The 16,114-nt window shown below is 43.6% G+C and overlaps 1 protein-coding gene across 2 annotated transcripts in view; it reads right to left on the bottom strand.

Moving 5' to 3' along the window:
* Positions 1-16,114, bottom strand: part of adarb1b (adenosine deaminase RNA specific B1b) — a 136,409-nt gene that overhangs the window by 67,018 nt on the left and 53,277 nt on the right. The gene's annotated exons all lie outside the window — the stretch shown is intronic.

The raw sequence follows: 16,114 nt of genomic DNA, 5'->3' as shown, positions 1-16,114 counted from the left end.
AGCCTTGAGCTGTATGCTACAAAGCAGAAAAAACAAATCAACCACAGCGTAGTGAACATTTTTTCTTTAGATTTAATGTGTTGTGTAAACATAGTACTAGCGGAATCCATGTCTCAATCATTGAGTAATTTTTTTCAGTCACAAAAAGAGCAGCGACATCAGACAGGTGGTCATAATGTTATGGCTGAGCGTCATGCCTATAATAATAGAAAATTCAGCTTGTTGAGATAAAAGGAAATTCAGCTTTAAATGCTGACCTGTTCAATGAGGTAGAATTTATCGCCTAAGTGCACTGAGGCCAGGAGAGCATGTATGATACGCTGTCGTATGGAGCATGTAATTACAACAGACATGAAAGACACGAGGGTGAAGCAGAGCTGAAATGAAATGACATAATGGGACAAAGCAACACCTGAAAGGTGTGTGTACGGTGTTAGAAACAAGAAGAGACAAACACACATTTCTGACATGAGCAGACAATGAGGTCACGGTGCTGTTTTTGATTTTTGTTTTGTTCTTTCTTTGTGGTATTGTACTTCTCGTTACGGCTCACCCAGCGCTTTTGACAGCCGCCAACTGGAGCGTAGCTTCGACCTTATTGATAATGGGTTTACCCCGGGCAGTTTGGTAATGTTCAGTTGATTCCAACTAGGCTTGTTCTGATTGTTTTCAGCCTATCCCTAGCCTTTAAATCTAGATGTTTATAGGTGACAGCCAGGCAATGATGCTCACCCCGAGTGTCGTGTGAAAAAACAAAAGGCACCAGCGCCGACCTGGCAGAGACACAAACAAGGGCAAAGTGTGGCAGCCGTAGAGCTCAGGTGTCAAAATCATTTGAACTTTGGGCCACATTAACAGTTTTGTCTTCTCTCAAAGAGTCGTTTGTGAATGTAAGACTATATCAGTGCAACTACTCCCGAACAAAGAGTTAAATAAGTGTCTGGGCAGTTAGATTTGTAGATATGTGTCTCACCTCAACTGTCCTGTAATGTTGTGCTTATAATGACTGAGCTCCGGGGCTACATAGTGATATTAAGGTCTTACAACTCATGAGACAATGCAGACCAGAAGGCAAGAGCCTCCGAGTCTATACTCTGGGCTAATAAAAACATAACAGATACATTTTTTCCGTCGTCCAGCGAGAGTAAAATCCACAGCGACTGAGAGGCTCACCTGAAGTGGAGGTGAAGACAGAGACATTTACAGATCTATGTAATTCATTACACATCTGTAAATGGGGGGGGGGGGGGGGGGGGGGGGCTCCTAGAACTTGTGTCGTCTAAACAAACATCCAAAATGCAACGGCAGGTTTCCGTTTCCACATGTTGTGAAAATTTCCCTCAGTCACCCACCACGCCTCGTCCTAACTGTATGCCGAAGTGTCCTTAGGCAAGACACTAAACCCAAAGTCGCCCCCACTGGTGTGTGAGCATTTCACAATGCAGCAGTCACCTTTGGTGTGTGAGGGTATTTATGTGAGTGAAGAAGTAAATATAGCTTTGTCTTTAATATAACATTAAATAAAACTGGAACTATGCAGGTGTTACGGTTTGCTATATTAATAAATGTGTATTTGAAATACTGTATATTAGTAGTCATCATATTCTCTCCACCACTGACACGGCCTTAGATGTATTTACTTCTGGCCATATTCATTTGAGATTGACCCATGTGGTGAAGAAGAAAGGTGTAAAACAATGAAGGGAGATATTGTGTCCACAGTCACGTCAGTGGATCTTACAGGGATCTTAAGTCAATAATGGCGGGTTGACTCCGCTGGTGCATTACGACGGTGTTTACGTCAACAGTCAACCAACGATACATAATGCCATCCGACTGCTCAGAAAGTGCACTTGAACATGCCAGCAAATTTCGGTCATTTTCTACATGCAACATTCAAGAAGGGGCCATTTGTCGTTCGAGCACATTCATTTTTTATGTATTGACTGAGCAGTCAAAAAGGCGCCGGCAGTCAGATGCATCACGACATGCAGCACGGCAGAGTGCATATGTGTTGACCTGAGCGCGATCGGTCGGTCCGTCACTGCTAAAAATAAATGAGACAAGTGCTTGGAAACTGGACGAAATTAAAATCTTTCTCAGTACTTAGAAAAAATAAATAAATAACTCAAAGTACACGACTTTGCAATCAGTCCCTTTAGGGCACAACATGAATGATTGATTTTGATTAAACCTGGAAAAATGACAGGTCAGAGGTACGCAAGTATCTGAGGATGAGAAATATTCTTTTCAACTTGAGAACCTTTATCAAAAAAAATATACACACAGGCCCTTTCTTTAATTTCCCCCCAACCTTTGTCACAATCTGTCCGCTTTATAACAGTTGCGTTTTACTTATTTACGTCAATATAAAGATCAGGGATCTTCGAGAGCTTTTCAGAGAGTCACAATGCTGACTTATTTTAAAGGAACAACCAAAATGTGACCAACGTTCACCATTTTCACTGAAAAATCTCAACAAGGCCTGAGGTGATAATTTCATTATCTGCGGCCAAACGTTGTTGTTTGTCGAGTAATGTTTATTTTACTGAGGATTTCAAATGGAAGCAGTCATTGTGTCTTGAGCAAATCTGGATTATGAGCAGCAGGGGAGATAAAGGTAGAATTCAATTAGGTGGCACCAGCTGATAATTTTAGTTTACCGTAGGCCACCGGCTTCCAGGTAAAACAGCCCTCAAATTGTCTCAGTAGTTCTCAGAGGGGTGGAGAAAAAAAGAAAAAAACCTCAGAACATTTTCCTAATGTGTGCTGAGCGACACAAAATAAACAAACTGCAGGAGGCAGCTTTCAATTAAAGATAAGCTGGCAAAAAAATGAGCCGAGCTTCTCCGAGGAACAACGAGGAGCCGACCTCCAGAACCGCTGTTCTCCGAGTTCCTGCCAGAGTTCACGCAACGACACTTCAAGAATGATTCTCTCTCTCTCTCTCTCCCTCCCTCTCTCTCCCTCTCTCCCTCCCTCCCTCCAAGGCGCCGCAGGAAGACTGGATAAATTTCCTCGATCCAGCGACACTCAGCTGCCGGCTGTGAACTGCACCTCAAAATCGCTGGTAAAATAAATAATCATGACCACAAACCTTCTGCTCCTCGTGACAACAAACTCAAATTTCACAGCTCCATTATATTTGTTTGGAGGCATTTGCTTCCCTGTAAACAGGAGATGCGAACGAGCGGAGCGGCCCACAACAACCCACCACCTGCCAACATACACAAGGATGATAATGAGTGACTCATCATTGCTAATTTGCTGTGCTAATTTTATCAGCCAACTTCACAGGCTTGAAGAAACCTTGCCGTGGCAGAGCGGAATGACGCGCACCGCCAACCTGGCCCCCGCTGTCAAGAGAACTGCCCCGTGCTGCATGCGCCGAAAAATGCTGACACCCCCTTTTAAGTGAAGGACGGGTCGCTGTTATTGTCCACAGTGAGGAGGAAGACTTCAGACTGCTGTGACGCCGTGGCAAACAGCAAAGGAAAACACATGACTGTGAGACCAACGGTAACAAACCTGCTAAATACAACATTATGGGATGGTTCACCTGCCTTTCCTCTTTCTCCCGTCAGCAATAATCAGAAAATAAGACGCTTTATTGTTAACATCGTGTAACATGTTGCTTATTAACTTGCAAATGGAGGATGGCTCTGGCTGCAGTGCCAGCTGACCTGCTGGGGCCAGTGCATGCATGCGTATTTATTACAGCAGTAGGGCAAATATGTTTCCACACTCACAGTATGGGGGACTGCTATTTAGGATAAAAATGTAGTCTCTCATAAGGAAAAATATTATAACTTTTTTTTTTGGGGGGGGGGGGGGGGGGGGGGGGGGGGGGGTCATGTTTTCAGGTCAGACTAAGTTTACCGTAGCAGTTATGGCTGATTTTGAGGTAAGTCTGCAAAAATGAATGCACCGTTCCTTGAAAGCCACACACCCCTGTGTGTGTGTGTGTGTGTGTGTTTGTGCGTGCGTGTGGTAACTCGGCATTGTCATTCAACTGTTTGAGTTGTTATGTAACGCCTATCGTTCCAGAGAAATGTGAAAAAGCACTCACGAAGCCAGTTTTTGTTTTTTTTTATAATGTAAAACTGGGATTTGATTTTTTTTGCCATATCATCAATCCACTTTAACGTAATCTAAACTGAATGATAGTGACATTACAACTGTATTTTGTAGCATCTAAAATTAAACACCCATCTCGCACTATAAGCAAAACACCTAATTTATTTACAGAATCATTTGTCACATCTTGACACTTGAGGAGGATGGTGAGAAAAATGAGCCACGACAGATCTTTTGCAGTGGAAATCTATTTAACAGGCAGATAGTGACGGCGGGAGGGAGGGCAGCGGAGGGACAGTGGATGGTGTGGTCGGAGGCTCTGCCTGATTCAACATGGCCAACCGAGCACAATCTGTCACGGTGTGAGGTTGAGGTTTTCACTGCCGCTCCGGATAGAAGTCAGCCTGATCTGAGGAGCCAACGGTTGTGTGTCGGATTCATCCAGATAGAAACTGAAGGGAACCACTTACACAAACTGAAACAGTGTTAGGAAACACTCGACACTAAAATCTCAAGACAAGGTAGTCCATGACAAATAAAGCAACATCCCTCTTCTATGAAAGCTTCTATATTGAGCTTCTGTGCTACTGAATTTATGATTCTTCACCGCTTGTGTCACTTTCCAGCTATTATCCTCCATTACCCTGCATGTTCTAATTGGTACACTTTATTTCCTTTTCAGCAAAAGATTATATTCTTTGAAAGCAGCCTAAACAAAGCCTGCAGCTGAAAAACTATAAAGACTAGTGATACGATACTATAATATAACTCATTATACAGAAACAAACCAAAGCGGTAAGATATGTTTTTATTTAAATCTCAAAAGAGCAGTATCATGACCAATAAATAATGGGATCAGATTGTCTTTCAGAGCTTCACCCTTTGGACACTAGGTGGCAGTGATGAGCTTTACCTTTCCCAATAATGTCAGTGAGAGAGGAAGTTGTGCTAACCACGTCCAGCATTAACACACTAGGCTAGCGAGCAACCCTTGGATCATCCCTAATTATACAGTGGAATAATTCATCCGACTTAATTTTCAATGTGAAGCGTTAAATCGTTGGGATTTATGGACCTCGACAGGCTCCACAACATCAGTCAGCAACAATTTCTTTCACCCTTGTTCGAAGACAAAGGCCTTGCAATTGGACTCAGCTGTAGGGAAGTGTCACTTCTCTCTATTGGCAAACAGAAAAAAAGCGGACTTGGCTGTTGCCTGCCTATTCTTCTGTTCTTCTCACCCTCTGTAGATTTTGAGAGCCGTGGGAGGACCTTCAAAAACAAGAAATGGCACTATTTTATCTGCGACTACATGGAAAGTAAATGATCATGGCTGTTCTGCATGTCATTAGGACTGTAAATTAAATTTCAAGGAGAAATAAAGTGCCGTCATCATACTTCATAGCTCTTGTGGACATCATATTGAGATAAGGAGGCCATAGTACATGCGTAATGTATCTTAGGCCCGGCTGTCCATTTGCCTGCTCATTCTGCTTGGCTACCACTGCTCGCTGACTGAGAGGCTGGCCATGTGGTGGTAGGGGGTGTGCTTAGCTTGTTGAAAACCTGGAGTGCACACAAACAGCTCATGCATGCAAGATGTCTGATATACACTCCATCTCTATTAATATTTGAAACCCTGCAGCTCAATCTCTTACCGCTCCCGTTCTCTCTCACCACCCTCTGCTGCCCTCACAGCGGCCCCCGTACAATCCATCTGGTTTGTACTGACTGCTACGATGGGGAGGCGGCGGGGGGGGGAAGGAGGACGTGGGGGGAAGAGGGTGCACTCAGGGATTCATTTAAGCATAAATGGGAAATCTCGGATTCTGGTTGCAAAATGCTTTCTGAAGTGCTATTTAGGCAGAATTCACAGTCCCAGGGGACATGGGGGTTGTTTTCTCGCTTTGTAGGGGCGACTGGGATTAAAGGCCATTTTACAATATGGAGCAGCGTATGTTGACAGCAATTCATTCACAGCTCTGTGTGTTTCCACTTTCGCTCAAGTCAGGAGTACGGAGTTAAGTGGTGAATACATGAAAAAAAAAATTTGTAGGACCGTGCAATGACAATAAAGAAACTACTATGAACTATACATTGTCAACATATTTAAAATGCAATGAAAATGGCTATCAAACACACACACACACACACACACACACACACACACACACACACACACACACACACACACACACACACACACACACACACACACACACACACACACACACACACACACACACACACAGTAGCAGCATTCTGTTGTCAAACAGTGACATCTAGTGGGCCCCGATGATATGTACCAGTATATTTTGCAGTGTGATAACGTACGAGATGATAAATTAAAGAAAGGTACTTGGTAAGATATTGTTTTTCTGTATTTTATACGCACGACAAGAGTCACCAATGAATTATAACATATGACATGCACAGGCGCACACACAAAAAAACACACACACATTGCGCTGTTGTGCTACTCACACTACACTAAGGCCCACCCCAAATGCACAAGGGTATTTTTGTTTTGAAACAGATTTTCCTGCCAAGCACACGAATGCGCTCCGCAAAAAAAAAAAGAAAGAAAGAAAGAAAGAAAAAAAAAAAAGAAGAAGGAAAATAAAAAAGGGATCTCTGTCCACACAAAACCGTAAAAAACGCAGCTAATGAGCTGTCAAGAGCCAAACCAGCAGCCTCATTACAGTCGTGTGCCCTCCAGTGTGCGCAGCGGCTCACTCGGTGATAGCGGAAAAAATTTCAGCATCAGCCACTTAATGTTTTAAAGTTGCCCCACCAAGCAGACGTCTGAGTGGGCCTCATCCAGAGCGTGCCGTGCCCACAGTGAGAAGTGACCGTGTCGTGGGTTCATGACAGAGTAACGACGTCGGCAGGTCATTGTGACGCCCTGGTTTTCTCTGAGTCGTGGAGGAGAAACTGAATGTACACGAAACATGTGGAAAGCAGTGATATCCACGTTACACCACCTAATTTAGCCAAGTTGAGTACATCGAGCGACACAAAGAATGGGAATAATGATGTAAATAAATTCAATTTAAAAAGCCAAGAATTTCCACTAAACAAACACCTTTTTTTTCCTCAAGAAAACAACAGCAGGAGTACTATCTGGTTGCAAAGGAGCTTCAGGTCACATGACGGGTCACTGCCAGAGAGATGTGTGTGCGATTGGCATGCAGGCGCAAGCGTGCACCGGCGCATCAACGGCAAATTGACAAGCATGAGCAAAGCAGTTTAGCTTGACTGACAAGCCCCGATCTGCCCGACAACAAGCAGCACCAGCACAGGCGTTCGGGGAAAACAATACACGACGCTGACGAAACTGTAGATGAGGAAGCGCCGTCTAATGAACGCTCACTCTATGTCGATTAAAGGCTAGCAAACATCTCGGGCAGTTAATGCTATTCTAAGGGAAAAGTTGAAATAGCGTAATTTCGGGTGTGTTGAAGCTGGGTTTTCCCTCGCTCTTTACCGTGCTCATTACTCCGCTCCCTTTCATGTTCTTTGCCGCCTGGAAGCCCAACGCGATTCTCTGAGGACAGACGCAATAATGAGTTGACTGTTATTCTCTTTTCGCGCGGCCCGAGTCAATCGCTTTTTATACTTTCACGTGCGCACACGCAAATCAGCATCGGCACGTTCGTGTACGACGTGACTCGCAAACACCTCCACAGTTGCACCTCCCCTCTCCCCAACACCCGGATTGCTAATTATAGCGTGCCCATTAATCAGTGACAGCTGTAATTATACAAATTCCGATGTGTAATCTGATCAAGGTGAGAAGAATCAAATCGCAGGCTTCCTCTCCTGCTAAGGCTGGTGGGGGGGAACCTCAGTAATGGAGGCGGCGACGAGGCTGTAAAGACAATTGTTTTACACCAAAACAATCTGATTTGACTCAGTGTGGAGGCTGATTAGTGGAGCAAAGCACAAGAATGCACGTAAATTAAACAGCCTCTGTTGTCTGCAGGAAACTATGGCAGCTGAATTGCCTCTCGCAGTTTAACATTAAGTACATTCTTTTCAGACGACTGGTTGGCAGGCAACTACAACAACAACAACCGTGCAGACGTCCAACACTGTGAGCTGGCCATTGTCTGACCCGCCGGTTTCATTTACTTCGACATAGTTCAATCACTGCAATTCATGCACGCCCAGCATGATTCTATTTTTTGCAAATTTTATTCTTAACCATGCTACTTGTTTAATCAAGAGGCAGAAATACTTAGCAGCAGATTTGTGCTAAAGTGAGGCACGATGGAGAAGAAAATCAAAACAGAGTAGCAAACTGGAGGAAGACAAGAGGATTCAAAAAGGCGTACGAAAAGCTTTCTTTGTCAGATTGTCAGCTTTCTCTCATGTTCTGTGTGGGGCATACCGTCAAAGAGGAGTGCAAGTGATGAAAATCCTCATTAGCTTTGTTTTTTTACATATAAGTTAGAACTCGGCTCGACGCCAGCGAGAAGGTGATGCTCCGTTTCCTCGGGCGCCGCAGCATCCCCGGGTTTATTTCACAGCAGCTCGGGATGTGAATGCTTTTGTAGTGGGATCAAACATCAATTTCACTCCTTCTGGAACGCACACGCTCTGAGTGCACGTAAATTACATCTCAGACCGACAGATCACAGGTGCACGTGATGGATTGGTACTCCTGCTGCGTGTTTCCGAGGTTCCAGAAGAATCTCCGGGCCTGTCTGGACTCATTGTGTAAATTGTCCTTCAGATCACAGATCAGACGGGAAGCTGGTCCGAGGTAGACTAATCAGTGATTGCGGTGGTGAGCCGACACTCGCACAGTACGCGTGTAAAAACATGCATCTTTAAATGTTCAATTGCGCAGTACAGTTACATTTCCTTTCCTCGGACTGCGCTTGAGAAGACTAGTGGGATTTGCAATTCAAAACTATGTAATAATAATATTATTTTTTTCCTAAAGTATCTCATGAGACACTCTGTTCATTCTTTGAACCCTGAAAGGAATAATTTGGCCTTTGTTTCCCATCCTCCTGAAAAAGACTTCCATGTTGATGGATGGTTAACATTTTTCCCGTTGAGGTTTCGGTTGCTTGATAGCCAAATGTGCTACGAGTGGGAGTGTAGCTCGGTCCAAATTCGTGTCGCTCAGTTTTCTTCTTTTGAAACAATGCTGGAGGGCGGAAAACAACACTGCCACCTACTGGCACAGAGTGCTCAATCTTAAAAGTAGATTTAATGATATTTCTTGATATTTTAATGACCTCTGCATTCGGATCCACTTCATAATGCTACTGACTTCAGTAGAGCACTCTCTCAGCTCCACACACACACACACACACACACACACACACACACACACACACACACACACACACACACACACACACACACACACACACACACACGAGCACGTTCCATCTCATACCACCTGGTAATTAATGGATAAAATGCCAGGTTTTGTAAAGTTTTTCACTCCAGAAAATCTTGCTACGGATGGCTGTTGGGACTCATAAGCAACAGAAACCCATAATGGGTTGGGAAAATGTTCAAAGATAATCTTTACCTGTAGTCTGCAACTGTAAACTGTTAACAGAAGATCATTTTAGATCGAGTTTAAAGTGTGCCTGCCACTCGCTGCTGATGAGAATCCCCGCCTTGTTGTGTTCTTCACCAACATGCGATCCACTTTGAGTGGACAATTGTTCAGGGTTCTTATTATTTTTATGGAAACGGTTTGCCGAATCGTTAAAAGTCTGGGAATAGTGTGCTGTGATGTTTGTTATGTGCATTTTGTTTATGTGCTTTTACCAAAATTTCATCTGCTGTAAATGGCAATTTCTTTCACTGTTATTTAGGATTTTTTTTTTACTGAAATCGTTTGCCAAATCATTAACAAAAGTCAGAGCATGTTATTCAAAATTATCTGCAAGCTTTGATGTGGTTTTTGTCTACTTGCTCCAAACGATGCAGGACTAGTTACGTACCGAAAACATGACGCCGAGGACAGTAATCTTTGCGCCTTGCATCATAAAGCGGCAGGCAGACAAAATTTGATTTTTGTAAACCATATATCATCATTTTTTTATTAGTTTTTATTTTACTTATTATAATTTTTATAAACCAGGTTTGATTTGTTCAAGATATTATTTTTCCATCATGACTTCTGGAACAGGAAAAAAAAAAAACTCATGATGGGGGAAAAGCATGCTCCCGACCCACAGATTTCTTCTTGCCGCTGCGCCCCACCCGAAGCCTTCTGGCACACCATTTCTAGTGTTGAAGTGATTTCTAGGTTAGAACGATACTTGAATATAAATAAAGAACTGTGTATAAATATTCCTACATAATAGCGCTCGTGTTTTCTGTGAATAAATGGAGTATATCGGATCCACTACCATATGGAAAGGGATTTTTACAGTGATTTGTTTTTTTTCTACCGTGACTGTTACAGACTTGAAAGATAGTGACTATGTTAGTCAGGCTCGATTGGATACTGTGCATGTCACATCATCAAAATGCCACAACTGTATGATCATACCAGCTGTGACTGTGTGCACAGCATGTCAGCGCTCAATAACGATAGCTGGCCCATCATTTATTGGAAAAGTATACAGAAGTGATGATAAAGTAAAGCTACGTTAAATGCACCCCCTGCCGTCACAGTCATAAAGAGTTCAATAACTGCACCAAGTCCTATCTGCAGGGAAACACAGATGTCACAGAAACACTAAGCAGACGGATTCCACGGGCTCAAATCTACACTATCAGTGACAGCAGCCTCAGCTGCGGATTTGCCTGAATGCCTACTTTGTTTTCACATCTGGCCGCTACTCCCACTTCCAGGCTCCAAAACAAATGTGGGGCATTGATAGGGGACCTCCCCCCCCCCCCATCTCCTGTCCGGTCACAGGCAAGAGGACGAATTCATACACAAGTCACTGTCGGACGACAAACACAGAGACAAAGTGAGAGACACGTCGACGGGCCGTGGGAGCAAAGTGTGACAGAAAACAGGTAGCATCCAGATGGATTCTTTAATATGGATATACTGTATGCTAATCTGTGCGGTGTTGTGCTTTTGAACCATCTCTGGTAGCCGGATCACTGTGAACATATGTTGTCAGAGCACCCCAAGCCAAAATAATATATATATAAAACCAACACAATTCCATTAAAAAACAAGATGTTGACTTTTACAGTCCTCGCGGATGCCGATGCTGATTTTCACACGGGCCACCGTGCACAACCTACAAGGACACCAATCACCTCTCCAAGAGCAACAATGTCGGGGAATGATTTATGAGGAGGAGAATTTGAGCAGAGAAGGAAAGTGCAGGAAGGAGCCCAGTAGTGCAGCAGATAAGAGGGGGGGAAAAAACTCTGTAAAATTGTGAGACAAACACAAGAATTGGCATGAAAACTCATCTTGGGTCATATAATAGGAAAGTGGCCACGTGAAAATACAAAACAGCCACCAATTCCCAAGTCTGCTGAAATGCTTTGACTAAGGTTGTTTTTTTTCCCTTGATTAGGCTGGATTTTATCATTTCTTCTTTTTAAGATTAATTACACAATTAATTGTTGCAATTTAGGGAAATAAAAACAAAACTTTCATCATCTCGACCGGACAAAGCAATTACATCTCCTGGTGCTTTGTGGCCTTTAAATTCCCTAAACTGCTGATGCAATGAATGGTCAATAATTCATATGTGAACCCAATATCAATGGCAGTTATTCCTTAAACATTGTGAATTATATGTGCCTTAATGGAGAAACGCTCGTCTGCATACTTACTGATGGAGGAAGCTGAGTTCAGTTATTACCATGTTACAATAATGCAGACCTTTTTCTGTCCTCACTGTGATCAGAGTTCTCCAATTCTAAGCTACACCCACAGTTTTACGGAAGTTGTTATGTATAATGTATACAAACATTTCCAGGATTGATTTCCATCTAAGTTTGGGCCTTAAAGCAGACGGATAGTTTCACGCTAACCTGAATAAAGCAGGTTTAGAAGACGGACAAAGGAATTAAAGCACTTCCTTCTTGAATCAAGTGGCCAGCATATTCTATGTAAAGGCGAGTATCTGATGGATATAAGCACCGATCGTGATGATCGTATCTCAACTTAAAACCCTTTGTTTAAACTCGCAGTTATCTATGTGGATTGAAGCCAAAGTGAAGCCTTCACTTCTCATTCTTACCGGAAAATCTAAAACCTCTGTCGCCTAGCTTCACACTCCTGTTCCTCAGGATGTTTTGGGAGATCAGATTCCAGGTAAACCTCCTGGTGTACAACCTGATAAGCTCCTGTGGGCATCAGCCCACACTCTAATAACTTCACCTTCTTCCTTCCAGCCTTGGTTGAACTCTTCAGAGAAAACGTCTACAGTTAATCAATTTTGCGAGCTTGCAGGAGAACCTGGAGCACGTTTGTTTTGTTTTTCTGCTGGGAACCTTTAAACATATGGACGTCTGAGCTGGAGCATCTGGCCAGCGTTAAAACTGGACGGGAGAGGTGCGGGACTGGGGTTTTCAAACTCCGAGGTGGGAGGGAGCGGGCTGCGATTGGCAGGACGAGCTGCACAGAGACGCCAACAGGTGCACGCGGGTGTCCTGAAAAACAACAACGGTTTTTGCTTTTGGAGACTGGCTTGTCAATTTGGACTGCTTCTCAACACGGACAGAAAGTGGAGCTGCTACGGCCGCTGCTATGTGACGCACAGCTCAAAACACTTAGCCGGCACGGGCTCAATTCTGCTTTAAAAAAAAATATATATACTCAATCAAAACACAGACATGTGAACACGTTTCGCATCGGAGATGATTTCCATTTTCCCAGCGCACCGTTATCGCGGAAATCACAAAAAATAGAAGCTGCCTGCTGTAATTACCCACCATGCCTGAGAATCATCATCATCTTTTTTAACTTATGATATAAGGTGTCAGTGAAGAGGAGAGAAGGCCCGTTGCTTCAAATTATATCATACCTTTCATCATTTCAGGGAGCTGGAACTCAGAAAGAGCCTCAGCAACGTGGGCAGCCGCTTTAATGGCTGCTCACTGATGCAGGTTTGGTATTAAAACTGCAATAAAACCACCACATTACTGACCGGGGGGTTAGCTGAGCTATTAATACACAAGCTGGGGGATTTCTCTTAAAAAAATAAAAAAATAAAAAAACGCCTGGGCTTCAAATGTTTCCGCTGAAGTGAGAGACCGAGATCACAGATAACACTGAGCCAGGTATTTACTTGTATTCGCTCGGAGAGGCTTAGCATTTATGTAAAGCCGCTGCTGATGACGGTACAGAAACCTTGGGGAGTTCGTGGGGTGTGTTACAATGTACACAGCGATGTGAAAAAGTCAGTACACCCAAAGGAAATAGTTGATCAAGTAATGCGTGCCTGTGGATAAAGGAGCTGCCCTTGAAAACAACCACAAGAGAAGCATGATGGCATGAAGAGATACTTTGATACTGTGGAAAAATAGACTACGGTGGTGTTAAACGATTCAATAAGAGCTTTTGAGAAAAAAAAAAAATCAACCTGCAAACCTTCCGATTGGGAGACGACCGCTTTACCAACCGAGCCATGCCGCCCCTAAAAGAAAAATCCAAAAAGGCAACACTAATTTCATGAAAATTGCTTGTGAATAGCTGTTGCTTTTATTTGAAGTATGTTCTGAATATTTGCTGTTTGTAATTCATCAGGTGGTGGAACATTTTCTCAGTAACAACCTCAAGCGAATGGCTTTTTCTTAATCTTCTGTCCACGTCTACAAAAGGCAGAGCTATCTCACGTCCCTGAACGCCTCTGAGCAGGCACACAGATGGTGCACTCTCTGAAAATGTGCTGCTCAAGGTAAATGACACCAAAAAAATAGGGCAGGGACTCTCAACAGATGATCTTGGTATTCATACTGAGTGGGGGAAAGAAAAAAAACCCCAAAAAACACTTAGAAAAACCTGCAATTTCATCCACGTTTTGGAAGACTGCAATACTCTCACACTGTTAATCCTCATAAGAGTGCAACATCGAGCTGGAACATTACAATGACCATGTTATGAATCATTTAATCATTTTATAAATTGTCTTTTTTATATTAGCTGGGAAACTGGCACTTTAAAAATGCAAGCGCTTTGTATAAACCTTTAACATTAGCCATCACCACTGGCATGGATTAGGATCTTACAGTATTGACGTGTACTTTTAGCCAGTAGTTTCAAACACTTAACTTTACCTGCTTCTACTTCAATACCATTTCAAAATCCATATGCTTGGTAAATTCCTAAAAGCCTGTCATCATCTGAGAGAGCGAAAACATTGGCGCAATGAGACAAGTTTCACTTAGCAGCAAACATTTCTGGTGAGTCATATACAAACAACAGACACCTCCTGATCTAGTGCCATTATTACTATATTTGTTCCCTACCACCTGCAGCAAACAAGTAATGGAGGATCCATGATAGCAGGTCAACAGAACTGTTGAATGAAACTAAACTACCAATTTCACTCTTTATCTAGATTTGGTTATCAAAGAGCCGGAGCCGAAACCAGGCTAAACAGGGATGACTGACACCCTTAACAAGTTTGTTAACCTATCACCAAGAGACAAAGGAGACCCATTCACAAATACAGACAATTAAGAGGGAACAGCTAAGCTGAGAAACACATTTTTATTTTAGAAAGCCAGAACATCTGGGGGAGAAAAAAACAAACATCCATCGAGTTTAAACCAGAAAAGTTCCTGCTGTGCCAACTTCTGGTGAACTGATCACCCGTCTCCAACTTCAAGCTGCTGAATCTTAAATGTACATTGTGCCTCACACCACTGTACGTGTGCGTGCTTGTCCCAATGCATGCTTGTCTTCACACATGCATGCATTGTGAAGCGTCTGGTGGCACAAAGCAGCCTGCAGAATTGCGTCCACGCACCAGCTCGTGACAGTTGACATATGGCTAACCTAGATTCTTTTGTCATCAAGACTAAATCATCTGAGGCAGCAGTAACAAGAAAATTGATCAAATGAAGTTTGTTATTAATGCACAGAGTTTACGTCTTCTGTGACTGGATGAACCCGCGAGACCCAAAGATGCACAGTCAATACAAAACCGCACAGATCCACGGCGAAATGGTTGAAACTGCTGTTTTGACTTTGATGGAGTTTGGACATTCATGACACGTTTCCCTCCGCCACAAATCAGACAGTCGATCCAACTATACTTTTTTCCATCCTGTGCTGTGGTCACCAGCTCACTGAACTGTGCTTCAAAATATACAACCGGAGTGCTCGGAGCTGTCACATGCTTGTCTTACGAACGTCGTAGCAGCACATCACACTCTGGTCGGGTGAGTGGCGGCGGTCCTGCCTGCGTGGCGGTAAATATTTATTACAGTAATGGAGGTGAAGGGGGGGCGGTGGGGGGGTTGACAATACCACAGGTCGTGTGTCTGTCTGTACAGGAAGGCTGCTGCCATAAACACATCAGCACGCACGAACCAGAGCATCCGCCATAAAGCCAGCATTCCTAATTAATGGAAATGAACAGCAGGTTTGATTTGGATGTCGCAGGCAAGGAGTTGTTTTGCAATTAGAGGATGTAAGCAAACAAGTATGCGCTTATGTTGCCAAATGTAAAGCCTGCGTGTGTGTGTGTGTGTGGCTTATGCAGAAGCCTGTGATACTCTGAGGTGGAACGTGTGTGGTTTCAGGGTGAAGAGAAAACGAGTAATCCAGACCGAGCCGACAGCATCGTTTACCTCCTCTTCCTATACTCCCTGTACACCTTTTACCCTTACGAGGACAGCGTGGCGCCATCAACCTGAGCGCCATCGGGTGCAGCATCCACGCGGTGACCCGTGGTGATCACAATCTACTCAAGGCGACCCTCCTCGTCTGTCTGACAGTTCCTCCCCCTGTAGCACCCGGCAGGAAAATGTTTAAGAGCATGAACGTCTCCTCGTGTCAATACCACGGCGGCCCGGGCTTTCCCCGGACAGGAAGAGGGAACAATAGCTGCTGTGTTCAACCCCAGATGGGAAA

Source organism: Lipophrys pholis (assembly GCF_963383615.2).
Source record: "Lipophrys pholis genome assembly, chromosome: 13".
Taxonomy (NCBI): domain Eukaryota; kingdom Metazoa; phylum Chordata; class Actinopteri; order Blenniiformes; family Blenniidae; genus Lipophrys; species Lipophrys pholis.
This window is presented reverse-complemented; position numbering and strand designations above follow the sequence as displayed.